A 14,268-nucleotide genomic window follows, 5' to 3' on the forward strand; every position below is an offset into this window, starting at 1 on the left:
GCCCCAAGACTTCAATAACTTCAATAACCCAGGGTTAGTGTTTTTTTTTATATCACAGTCTTTCATGCACCCCCTTTCTGAAGCTCAGGGGTTCAGTGGGTGTTTGGGCATTCCAGTCCAGCGTGACATCCAGAATGACATCCTTCAAGTGCCCCTTTGGGCTCCTTTGGGGGCTGATGAAATTAGAGTTGTCACTGTAGAGAAAAGTAGCTCGGCAGTGGCCATGACAAGAGAGGTCAGGCCCAGGAGGGGAAGTCGCAGTGTGCAGTCTCTCCAGGGCAATTTCACCAGGTGCCAGGCCCAGAGCCCCAAGGGCAGTGATCCAGCCTTCGCTTTTCATTTGTCACTCTGCCTTCATTTCTGTCCTTGTTAAAGTGGTCTAGCGACAACGAGAGTGAATGAGATGGGCACCTCCTGCAGTGGATGATGATGCCAAGTTCACACATCACCATCAGGACCCCATCTGGCTTGGCCAGTATTTTCACACCCGGAGTCACTCCTCAGAACACCCTGCGATGAACTGATTCTGATTGACACAAGCTGTGCTCAGGGGCCGGCATTCAGTTCATGTGCAACTCGGGCTTTATGACCATACTAGTGAGTGCTGCTGACCGGGAGGTCAATTAACTAATGCTAGACACTACTTTTCTTCTTCACAACACTTGACACCGCCAGCAGAGGACATGTTGCAGATTACTCACAACAGTAATTAATTGGGGCATAATCAACCGTGCAAGGAAGCCAGTTGGCGTGGTAGAGATGATCCAACCTTACATTCCTGGGATCAGTGCGCTGAGAAAGAGACATCTTGAGTTCCAAGGGGCACTACCTAGTTCAGGAAATATCTAGCTTCATCCTGGGCCCCAAGTTGTGATGGCTGACAAATTTTCCCTCTTTGATTTAGCTCATGGTTCTAAGAATTAATTCTTTCAGGTGCAAACTTACAGGTTCCCAAATCAGGGAATGGCATTCATTGTGTGACTCGACTCGGGCCACTTGTGTAATTCTAGGCAAAAGATAATTTGCCTAGAGTCAATGATAATATCTACCGATTCAGTGTTGGAGATCCAGTATTTAAGATATGAATTCCTGCTACAAAGCAAAGACCTTAGGAGGAAAACACCTTGAGCATTGTAAATGAATGTGATCATAATAATCATAATAAAGAAGGCAGCACTGATCATGATGCTATTGAATTATTATCATCATCATTACCACCAGCCATTACCACCACCACCACCACCACCATTACCATCACAGTAATCTGTATTGAGACCTTTGTTCCAGGTACTATTTTAAGTACGTGTTACACATGGCTCCTTTCATCTTATTTTCAGTGATGTGAGGAAGGTCTTAGGTGCTAGAAACGTACTCTAGCAGGCTCTCCTAAATGCAACAGTGTCTGTGACGAAAGCTGGAGGAGAGCAAATAATTACCTCTTAATTTCAATCAGGGAGCCAAATGGAATGAAGTCATGTAAAGCTAAGATACAAAACTTAAGGGTTGGGCTCAGGTAAACCCTATACTCACAATCTGAAATGTGATTACCTCCTAACATCTCCTTTTGTTTTGTATTCTGAGCCCACAGGCTGCCTTACTAGCTTTTCCTTAATCTGGGATCTAGTTGTGAAGGCTCAGTGAGATCTTGTGTTTAAGTGACTGGCATAAAGTATGCTTTTTAACAGTCTGTCCTTTCTTTTTTGTTTGGTTTTGATTTTGAGACTGGTATTTCCAAGATCTTCTTGGAGAACAAGAAGAGGAAAGGAAGAGATCATAGAGTCTGCTTGCCTTTGGATTTGGGGTTAAAGAATTATAAGTATTAAGAAAGCCCTGGTGACAGACGTCACAGTTTCAGATTATGCTTTACTACACTCACTTGGTGTCTTGACCCTGGTCTGGGACCTACCAACAGCTTTTCCTCCCCATGAGGTGAAGGTGCTATTTTCCAACCAGTGATGGAGCTATGCATCAGCTGTTCTGGAGAGGCTGGCTGGCTTTGCATGTCCCACATGCATGGGATATCCTCATGGTGTTTGTAACCCACTACCCATCTGCAGTTGTATCAGCTCTCCTTTGGTCACACACATGTGCCCTGTCAGCAAACAGGTCTCCCACTGGGAATTTCGATGTCATAGAAACAAACTTATGATTCAAGACAGCAGTTATGGCTTGACTAGACCTTGACATGAGAGACCTAGGAGAAAGGAATGCTTATCCTCCTATCAACAGGTTATTGGAATTTGTAAATAGAGCTGGGTCATCTACATTCGTTTCTACTCAGTGTTACAATTCTGTACCAAGAATAAGACAGGACACCAGCAAGACTAAAATTGGATGATCCAGGGTAGGAACTTTGCTTTAGAGACAACACAGACTGGCCCTTTCTAAAGAAAAAATAAACTTTCTCTCCTATACAAGAATTCTAAATAAATCTCTCAACAACCTTCATGAAAGAAGAAATTTCTTATTCCATACTCTTTGCTAGGCTTGGGATGGAATTATGAGTGTGTGTGTGTGTGTGTGTGTGTGTGTGTGTGTGTGTGTGTGTGTAAATAAGAGATGCTGAGGTTCTTTTTTGTTAGTAGGTACCTGTTAAAGCAAGTTGCAACACTTCTAGCACATGCTCAGTTTCTTAGCAGCTATCTCCCTATCCCCAGCATGAGAGCTATAGAGGGAAATCTGGACTAATCTTAACCATAGGGATGTTGTCAACACAGCATGACATTATGCTTTAAGGGCCTTGTGCATTATGCATCGTTCTCTGCCTTCCTCACTTTCTTAATGACATAGTCACATGGCCTCTTTTTCTATCTTAGCAAAGAGAGCACAGAGAAAGAGAAAGTCCCAGAATGGCTCCTTAAGGCGTCTGGTTACTTGCTAATTACTGATGAAGTCCTATCTGAGGAACTTCCCTAGGCTTGAGGCTGTTTTGTTTCACCAACACTCGGTATTATATTTGGGTGGTACTGAGCACACTGTACCCCTTGAGTCCTCACCTATGGGAAGATGACTTCAGAATCAGCATGGACCCCAAGCACCAAGATCTCTCAGATCGTTTCCTGAACATAATGTTTCAGGTAATGCAAGCAGAAATAGTTTGGAGATTTGGAATGGCCAAGAGCCATCAGGCACTCTTTTTGTGATTCTCAATTACCTTAGAAATTGGGGGAGTTTTCCTCTACATATCAGTCACTCAGAATATGGGGAGACACTAACACTTCAGATTTATTTGGCCTAGGTCAGACAAAAATACCTTAACATCATTTTATATTTAACTTTGGGGAAAAAAACCCATGATCAGATCATGTGTCTCTACTTCAACTGGCTGCAATGTTACTGCTGCAGTAAACATTATCTCTGGAAGGTGTAGCCACCCCCAAGGACTGACCTCATACTTCCTCACGCCATCACTCACCTCACCTGACATCCCTGAAACCTGCCCCAAGTCTCTCCTTCCCCTCCCGTCTCCACCCAGCTCCTTTGTCCCACACAGAAGTTCCTTCTCTGCTCCCATGCCTTTCTCACACCCAATTCATTCTGCACACTGGCAGTTGAAAGACCCTTTTAAAAGGTAAGCCTGTTTCATGTCTTTTCTTTGATTTAAACAATCCAAATATTTCCGTTTGCTTTCAGAATACAATCCCACCTGTTCTCCTGTTTCCCTTCCCCAAGGATGCCCCAAGACGCCCCCTGCCCATCCTCGGGTCACACACATACTACTCTGCCCTTAGCTTCCCACTCAAGACACCAACCTCTTTATTCTTTTGAACAAAAGAGATGTATAAATGCTTTTCTGACTCTCAGCCTTCTTACCGGTGGTCCCTCTGCTTAGAATTCTCTTTCTCATCAGTCCTTGGGCTGTTTGTTTCTTTCTTTAGCTGTCAGTTTAAATGCCACTTCTGCCTATAGAAGGCTTATTCAAGCATCCTCTGGAAAGCATTCCTACCCCTTTCCCAAGTCTTCTTTGTAGTACTTAGATCAGTTCCTTTCATGCCCCTTAAAGCAATTCAGTATGCTATGATGATGTGTTATTCCTTCATCAGTGCCTACCTCAATAACCTCTAATCAACAAGGGAAACAGATGACAAATGTGCTTCATTTCATATTCACTCTAACTCAACTCAGTGCCCACTACAGGGGTAGGAAGGCCTTGCTGTGTGGATTGGTTAACTGGGTAATCTTTCTGTGTTGAAAAATAGCAAGAAAACACCCACAGAAAGAATGTTCTTGAATAGGTTTCCATTGGCTAACAGCCATTGGATGGATGATAGCAGTTGATAAAGGCAGCCAAACAGTATTAATATTAACATAACCACATTCGCATATTCAGAAATGGTTGAAGAAAACAGAAAAATAGGCCAAGCCAGACTGACTGCATTAGGAGGGTCAATGTCAAGAAGAAAATGTATCAGTTACTCACAGCAAAATACTCATCAAGAAAAGCCAGCTGGAAGCATGGAGAACAGTTTTCATCTTCTTTATTCGGGCAATAGGAAGGATCTGATAGCTCCTCTGCCAATTTAAATGAAATTGAATCCCATAGGGTTGCTTACTGTAGGATTTTATTTTTAGGCGCCAGTTATCATCTAGAGGATGTATCCTGTTTCTTTTTATAGCCAGACCATGGCTATTGGTTCCCAGTACCTTTGTTCTTTCCTTGTCTAGATACAGAGGGTGAAAAATCTGAAGCCTGGGCCTGATTGCCTCCCACCCAGAGGGCCATGGCCCCCCAAAAATTCCCAGGGGCCGCTCAGCAAGGCCTCTCCCTTTCACTGTTGCTCATCCAAGACCCTGCTGCAGACCTTTGGTGGGGGGTTTCATGGCTGGAGGCAGAGGTTCTAATAAATCAACTGGTATCCCACCGAGGGACCCCGGCAATGCAGCCATTTAGATATGAACAGACCAGAACCAGAGCTAACCCATTCTTCATCCTGCCCCGGGGCTTCCTTTCTCTGGAGGTGACTTTTGTTGTGCCTGAACTAAAAGGGAATCCTGGAGCCTGTGCTATTGTGAGCCTCCAAGCCGGCTCTGTGTGTGTAAAGAGGAGGAGGGGGAGGGATGCACTCCTGTGTCTTCGCTCCCTCCTCGTCTTCTATTTTTTATTATCATTAATAATGAAATATTGAGACCAAGCTGCTAATGAGCCTAAACTCCCTCCTGTTAGTTTATTTTTTTTTCCGCCTTCAGACTGTCACTTCAGAGTAAATTACTTTTCTCTGCCTCTTGTTCCAGTAATATCGCACCAGCATGACCCTCCCCCTCCCACCCCGGTTCTAATTTCAGGGTTATTCCGTTTCCCTCTCCGCAGTTTGCTAAGCAAGGGAGGTCGTCCCATCTATCATACTTAAACCTGCACATCGTGTCCTCTCCTGCAATTGAGACATCATTCTTGATGCACTGAGTCGAGTCGAGATTTAAATACTGACACAATATGTGCAGATAGAACCTATAAATAAGTAAATGAATAATAGATAGACATATCTATATGTTATTTCTTGTGTTCTGTGGAAAAGGAGTTAGAGACCATGAGCACAGTGAAGTCCGTTGCAGGGAAGCCGGGGCCGTACACAGACTGCGGTCTCTGCCATCTATTCCACAGCTCAGCTCTAGCTTCTGTTCATTTCATGGCACACTAAGCATTTCCTTGTCAATTGGGAAATGTCAGGATGTGAGAACAACCAACATTAAGTAGATATTTCACAGCAGCATGACAGCAACTGTTTCAAATATGCTTTTGTCTTCTGTTCAAAGATGCTAAAATGGTCTTCGTCAAACAGCCACTGCTTCCTTTGCTACTCAGGAATACAAAGAACTCAGGACAGCTACTTCTGCCTTCCATTTCTTCCCAGAGAACCTTCTCCTTCCTGTCTTCCTGCTCCTGAAATTTAGGACTCACCTGCCTTAGTTTACATCCCAATGTCAGCACTTACTCACTCACTTTGGACAACTACTCCAACCTCTCCATGTTTGTGAGGACAATATTGATTTCATAATGTGTTGAGAAATAAATGCACATACCCATGTGCTGTGTTTTTGACAGTACCTCACACTTTGTAGATGTACTTTGCTTTTTTGTTTGTGTGTTGTCTTTCACAGGGGACATTTTTTATGTGTATATCAATACTAGAACTTGAACTTAGGGCCTGGACCCTGTCCCTGAGCTTTTTCCCTTGAGGCTGGAGCCTTCTCACTTGATCAATAACTCCACTTCTGGCTTTCTGTTGGTTAATTAGAGATAAGAGTCTCAGAGACTTTCCTGCCTGGGCTGGCTTTAAGTATTCATTTTCAGATCTCAAGCTTCTAGTTTAACAGGATTGGCACCTGGCTTTGTTGCACTTATTACTAGTAGGAATTCCAACCTCAAAGAGAAAAACTCTCCTAGTTATCAATCACTCCATCCATCCTATATACAACAGAATATATATCTAGTGCTAAAGTTGATCATCAGACATTGCTGTGTAGGACCAGTAGAATCCGACCAAGAGGAAAACAATGGTAATTTTAATCCTGATTTTATTTAAAATTTAGATAGTTAATCATGAACTTTCTGCCTTAATTGGATTTTTTTCAAATTGCATTAGAATATCATTTGTCTTGCTTATTGAATTTTTTCTAATCCTTTAATTTTGCACATAGTACATGTGTATCACAGGTCAAACTTGTCTACCTTAGCCCCAGCCCTGCCTGGCCAGAAAGCAAATCTCTTCTTTTGCCATCTTTTCTCTTAGGTTATGGTTATGTTCTTCTACAATATATACCTTCTTGATAAAGGGCCATCCTCCTAGTATTAGTATTGGAGGCAAAAGAAAGTGTCAGTTTTACCTAAAAAGCAAAGATATTTGGATTAAATGTAAAAAATAAAAGCAAGCATAAAAACATACTTGAGATCTATTATGACTATCGATTAGGCTATCAAATCTCTCTAACTGATCCATAAAATTCTGTTTCACTTCTCTTGATAAGACATGAATAGGGACTAGCCCAGTGGTAGAGTTCTTTATGAACCTGACCATCTGGGTACAAATGGAGCAGAGAGAAGTGGCCGACAACAGAATTCAGAATGTGTAGCTTTTCCTTTCCTATCTCCATTTAGTGAGTAAGACTGCCCCAGGGACTCTGGCAAGGACTTCTTCTGTGTCACCAGATCAAGGAAGAGCTGCACGGTATTTGTTCCTTTGAGTCCTTTTGGTTCAAAAACAAAAGGGCAGTGGTTGGTCAAAGGAAAGGATCACTATGCAGGCTTCCAGCAACCCTTTCTAAAATGATCATCTACCATACTGCTACATCTACATCCCCTGAACATTCAGGATGCTGGTGGACAATAGTGCTTGGAGGCTCTGACACAAAGTCCTAGCATCTCCTTATAACAACTACTTTTGCATATTCTTGTATACCACTCAATTGATTTATACCTATAAGTTTGTAAGCTAAGTCTAGTGGCCTCATTTAAGGGAAAACCTGCATCCTTTGTCTCTCTGACTTACTTCACCTAGCACAACTTTTTTCCAGGTCTTTCAATTTCTTTACAAATGGTATAATATCATTCTTTTTAATGGATGAGTCAAATTCCATTGTGTATATAGATACACCACATTTTCTTGATATATGTTGAGACTATTCTATCTCTTGTTATCCCACAAAAATTTACTAGCTAATTCTTCCCTAATGGTTAAAAACAAGAGAGCTGAGATTTATCATCACACAATTCACTAGCCTGATGTCTATTAATTAATCCAATGCAAATCTTCTTTTTGCTTCTTCTTCAAATTGATTCTGGCTTGAAGCAAAGTGTCAGTAATGCCTTTGTTCCAATTTGTTCTTCCAATATTTGCAAATATGCCTGAAGAATATATTAAAATGTCAGAACTTGAAACATTGGACCACTTACTTGTGTAAACGTGCTTCAAGGTCAGACCTAATATGAAATCTCTAGGACAGTCGTCCTTGGATTTCAGCATGCATCAGAACCGCCAAGAGGAGTTCATTGTACCCAAGTGGCTGGGGCTTATACTTAGAGTTCCTGACTCAGTAAGTCCGGAGGAACATCTTGGAATTTGCGTTTCTCACATGCTCGCATGCGTGGTTGATGATCTTTGTTATCAACTTGATTACATTGAGAGACACAAAGAAAATTGTTACTGAGAAGAGAATCAGTGCTGTGACAAGACCTAGTTTTGGGATTCACAAGCCTCTAGACCCCTGTGATAGGAGGAATTTGACAATGTATAGGAAAATCAGGCCAGATAAAGCTTAGTATTCTTCAAGTAGAGCTTAATAAGTGATTCTGGTGGGGGTCAGATGACCAGAATCTGCATAGAAAAGGGAAAGTAAAGAGGGTATAGGGTGAGAATAAGTCCTTTTATGGGAGTCAGGTTTGAGACCACCACATTATACTTTGGACAATAATCCTTAGGGGCCATGCCCTGAGATCTTGTGGGAAGATGAGGTTGAAGTTGATAGAAGTTATGGAGGAAATTTCCAGGAAGCACAACATGGTTATATGTAACATGGTTATATGGTTAGTTGTTTTAAGCCAGATTTATAGTGAAAGCCAGAGCAAAGAGCAGAAAAGATTTGGGAAAAAAATCACAAAAATGTGAAGTTTTGCCATAGAAGAAGTAGGTGAAAATTTTCAGTCAGAGAGGGTCAGTTGCTCAAGATATCAGTTCCATTAAAATAAGTCAAGAACTTTGCACTGGGCCCATAGAAAACATGCCTTGAAACAATCAACAAATAGCAACCTATCACAGTCCCAATGGTATAAGAGTGGTATCTTCTTTTTAGAGATTTTCATTGAGAAGAGAGCTCCAGGGCACCCTGCTTGTATAGAGACACCTAGGGAATAGTTTCCCTGGGTTTATTTCCCTACATACGGCCATAAAAATCATTCAAAGACTGCTATAGCCATTGTTCAAGTTGGCCCTGGTACATATACACTAGCAACAGACCTTGGCCCTGTTCACAATGTGCTGCTGCTTCCAGCATGTAGAATTCACGAGCTATAGGGTCAAGAAGGCGTCCACTGTGATCTTAGAGGAAAGCCTTTAGAGCCAAGCAGTCTGTGGTTAGAGTCTCTGTGGCCATTAACAGGATGGTGTGTCATGAAGCTGTAAGAGTAAAGCCAAAACTGCAGTAGAGATCCTAGGAAGTTAGGGTCCCTAGGAAGATGTCAGGTATGTGGACTTCCTGCCAAAGAAACCAGCAGGTAGCAGAACCAGCCCAGGAGGGCAGCCACAAGGGCAGTAGCCATCAGTGCTGCCCAGGCCCTACAACGGTTGCCATGACTCTGCTATGTCTCCCAGGTGCTGAGTATGGGGCTATTGGACTTCCTATTTGCCCAGCCTGGTTTTGTTCATGCTTTGGTCTGATTCCCTTTTCTGTACCATCTTTCCTTCATTTTTGGAATGGGACTGTTCAACCCAGTGTATCATTATCTTGGAAATGTCTTAGGGCTTGTACCCTGGGACTGGGCACTGTCCCTGAGCTACTTTTGCTCAAGGCTAGCCCTCTACCACTTGAGCTACAGCACCACTTCTGGCTTTTTCTGTGTATGTGGTACTGAGGAATCGAACTCAGGCCTTCACGCATACCAAGCAAGCACTCTACCATTAAGCCACATTCCCAGCCCCCCCGCTTTTTTTTTCTTTAAAGATTTTTATAAGGCATCACAGCTGAGTTTATCTGGAGTTTCAAGGAAGACTTTTGGATTTGGACTTTGTAACAATTGGGGAAGAGTGGAAGTTGGGGGACTCTTGGATATGAATTTTGAATCTTGGGTATGAATTAAAGGCATTTTGCATCATGAGATAGACATGAGCCAGGAAATGTTATGTTTTGGATCTAGAACATCTCTGAGACACCTGTGTCGTAAAAGCTGATTGAAAACAAGTGGCACTACTAGGAGATAGTAGAACTGCTGAGAGGTGAGGCCTAGTAGAAAGGACGTTGGGTTGTCGGAAGGGGCTTTTAAGAAGTTATTTTCTTCCTCTCCCGCTAGTTTTGCTTCCTGGCTACCAGGAAGTAAGCAGGTCTCCACAACTATATACACCCTGCATGATACTCTGCCACTCTGGGCAACAGGCCCAGGAGACCATGGATGAAAACTTCTAGAACTATGAGCCAAGGTAAATTTCCTACTGTGAAGTTGATGACCTCAGATCATCCTATCGCAGTGATGGACAACGTACATACCATGTAATGTTTGCACTGCTTATTTAGAGAACATACTTTGAAGAATTCTGTGTGTTTTTCTTCCCCTCTACTTAGGTCACAACTTTAAGTCAGTGCTTTCACTGGTCATTTGGACAGTCCTACAAATTCAGTGTTGAGAGACCCTATCCTTCTACTTTCCCAATGAAGGCGAACAGTAAACTTACTTGTATAAATTCCCTTTTAATTTTCTACCTCCTGTATCTTTGGCCTCCTCTGTGTCCTTTATATCCCTTTTATCAAGGTAGATGGGAGAAGGGGGGGAGAGCACACCCACTGCTTCGTGGCCTTGTCACCTTGTCATTTCACGAAAAGGAGAGTGGATAAAGTTGTCTAGAGAGTGCTGAAGAAGAAACAGAGAGACGCTTTAGTCAATTTAAATCACTGTCTGCTATACTGCTCAAGGGTGTTTGAACGTCTATTTTATTTGGGGTATATCGTTTGGTAAATGGCCTTAAATTTTCTACTTTGCACTAAATATCAACTGTATCCAAGGCTGTTTTGGTGGTGCTTCTGTTTCTATTCTAATTATTTGTCACCTTACAATAACCCATCTCTGTAGAGAGAAAGTGTTCCCTCTCTGTGTAAAATTCCAGCAGGTAGGGAAAAATGCTCATTCTCATTCAGAGGGCTATGATTCCCTCTGTAAGACCTTCCAGACAATAAAGGCAATGGGAAAACCCATTTCTGCATTAGATGCCCTTTATTTCTCACATTCCTGCTAAAAATGGGGGTGGGAATACAAGCAGATAGGAAGTCAAAAGGAGGAAGAAATGTATAAAACTTCCAATCCTTCTTTCCACTACTTTATTCCTTCTATATGTCACTCACTTGCCTGTGTGAGAACATGTAAATGAATACCTGGGTGGAAGTCAGCTTTTTTCAGGAATCTGACAAATTGAATGATGTGTAACCATGTATGCTGGAAAGCATCCTTTAAATAGCCCATAAACTACTACCTACACATAGACATATCATTACATATGATGAAATAATGCTGTTGTATATCAAGGAAGGTTAAATAGGAGACATTCACATTGAAATGTTAGCTTTTGGCTCCTTTTCTGAAGTTTATAAAAAGAGATTGAGTTGCCATGAAATCTGTTTTGGAGGCTGGCAACTCTGCCCACATACTTACTTTTCCACTGCTCCTGATCCCATTGGGGTGTCTATTTTCTACATAGAAAACATAAGTCATTGCAAGCACTTCTGCTACAGAGCATTTATGTCACTTAGAGATCCTTAGGAAAAGGAGCTGTTGTGCTAAAAATCATTTCAGACTAACAACAGCTATTTATATGTGTGTAGTACCTTATACTTTTCACAACAACTTTGCATACATTTTCTCCTTTGAGGATGACTGTATTCTTGAATAAAATGCATACAGAACTGGTACTGTTTGCCCTCAGTTTACACATAGGAAAAGTCCCCAGCAAAGAAACGGGGTAACACTTAATTTCACCAAAGAAAGTTGGAAGTAGAGGGAGAATTAGAACTGACAAAAATATGCTTCATAGAACATTGGGTTTAGACTTGTATTATTATACCCCAAGTCTATGTTTAAGGTGCATCTTCTCATTTTCTTCTTATAACCCATCTTATAATTAGGGCTTGTGATTTTTTTCCTGCTGAACTATAATAAAATTTAGGTCAATTGGGTCATTTAAATGGTGAAATTCTCAATGTATTCAACCATTAGCTTAAGGGAATTCTAATATATTAAATATGCAGGTAAGAGAGCAAATTATCTGTAATGAAAACAATAATTTCAAAATATCACAGATAACACTTAAGTAAGCAGCTTATTAAAACACTTCCTATTACCTTGTTTGTCTTCAGAAGCAATTGAAATCCCCCTCCAAAAATAGAAGTATGTGTCATCCAACTTAATTTCCAGTACATTCAGGTACATTCAGGTAAGTGCAAACCTAATTTACCATAGTACCTTACAATGGCCTTGCTAGCAGAGCACCTTAGTTACATTTCCTTTTTGTTTTTCAAGAATACCATCTAACAGTGGTTGATAGGTAGAAACCATTTTACCATTTTGAATTTCAAGTTCCAACTATTGTTCTACCCATAATGCTCTACAAGATCAGATGTCTAGAGGAGCCTACCCAGGATTACCATGCAAATGGAGTATACGTTCCATGGAAACAAACTTGGTTCTCTCTCTCTATGATTATCGGATGAAGTACAAGTAGAATGATACCAATCAAAGACTGAGTACTTCTCCTCACTCCAGAAACTGCCTCCTTTTCCATTCATGCTGCAAAAACTCTCCCTTAAATTGTTTTTGTATCATAACCAGATGCTGAACAAACTGAGACATTGGGGAGCATGTTGTAGCATTTCCTGTGAACTTCTTTCCCAGCCCCAGCATGGGTTTAAAGGCTCTCTTGTTGCTAACTAGTAATTTGGGTTCCATCCAGACCACTGAGCTTTCATGGCATTCTAATTGCATTTTTTCCACAATCTACATTGCAATATTAAACTCCAGATGCTTTCTCACAAGTCAGTAAATTAACATAACACATATCTTTCGCCCATTCACATTAGACTTAAGATCATAGTGGAATTGTCACTCTGAAAGGTGATGTGTGTGGATCTTTTGCTCTCATTTGCTTGCTCTCATTAGCTCTTTAGTTTTACTTTTATGAAATTAAGTTAGGGATAAAGAGGTTAGATGCTTAAAGAGATCTCAGTAGTTTGTCACGAAACTATGTTTTCAACAAGAGAAAAAGAAATTGCTACCCTCTGTCTGTCAACAGATTGACATGTTTTATGAAGTACAAGTGACAGCCTTTAATGTAAGTGCTAACAAAATTACTGTTGGAGGGCTTTTAGAAAACTAATATCATTTATGACACGAAATATATTAAAGTGTCAGTATTTTAACCAATGTGTATAAAAATATATTGCAGCCATTTATTGAGTTTATAAAACACGCTATAGATGAACAAGATAAAAGATGGTTTGTAAATAAAGTCACTATTGTTTAGAATTATTTAGAATGTGTGTGAGGTATTCACAGGTGGCACACATGATCTCTTTGAAACAGAAGGCTGCCACACTCTTGAAGATAAACAAATTGATCTCCGAAATGGTCAGCATCCATTTAAGTGATGCTATTTGTACCTCTATACAAGTACTAAAGTCTTGTACACTTTGAAATATTTTAGTATCTATCTAGGAAATTGGATCACAAATCCAACTCTGCAATTGCCTGTCACATTATAATTGCTGTTACTTAACTGTAACCCTATTGGTCTCTGAGCGTCTGCATCAGGCTTAACAACTCTTCCTATTATGTCCTGGCTCCAAGTAGGACACATAGTAGGCAATCAATCGTTTGAGTCAATAAATGAAATCATGAATGAATGAATTCTAACCAAGGTCTGTTGGCTGGTCCTCTAGTTACAAACTTCAGTGGTAGATTTAGTGGGTCTATACTTGAGAATGGATATTCTACTTGTGTCAGCTTTAAAGCATCACACAGGCATTTTAAAAGGTGCCATTATTAACCAGAAAGATAAAGTTTCAGACCATTAAAATCAGTAGTAGGAGGTTTATTTGAGAAGAAGAGAGACTTTAATTCAGGCTCAGGAAGAGTTGGCTGGAACTACCTGCTGTCCAACTTGGGACAGGATTCCAAGTGCCTAGTTGGTCTTTATAGGTGAATAGATTCTTGTATTAAATTCTCAGTATTCTTTTATACAGAACTGTCATGGGTAATAGGGACAGTCAAGTTAAAGAGATGGCTTGCTTGTGTATGTCACTGTTGCCCCCCTACCCTTGTCCTTTGACCCACTGTTCTGTTGTTCCCCTTCTCTTCCCTAATTCAAATGAATGTATATCCAATACCAGCTTACCAAAATCAAATACAGTGACAACACGGGATATACCACAGGGGGAAGAACATACAAAAGAAACAAGAAATCACATAGTCCATTAAAAACAACAACAACAACAAAGAAAACCTCTTGTGTCCATGTCTTGGAGTTCATTTCACTTAGCATCATCTTATATGGTCATATGTACATAGCTATTGAGTTACTC

This window comes from Dipodomys spectabilis, unplaced genomic scaffold (assembly GCF_019054845.1).
Source record: "Dipodomys spectabilis isolate Male_0828 unplaced genomic scaffold, ASM1905484v1 ptg000069l, whole genome shotgun sequence".
NCBI lineage: Eukaryota > Metazoa > Chordata > Mammalia > Rodentia > Heteromyidae > Dipodomys > Dipodomys spectabilis.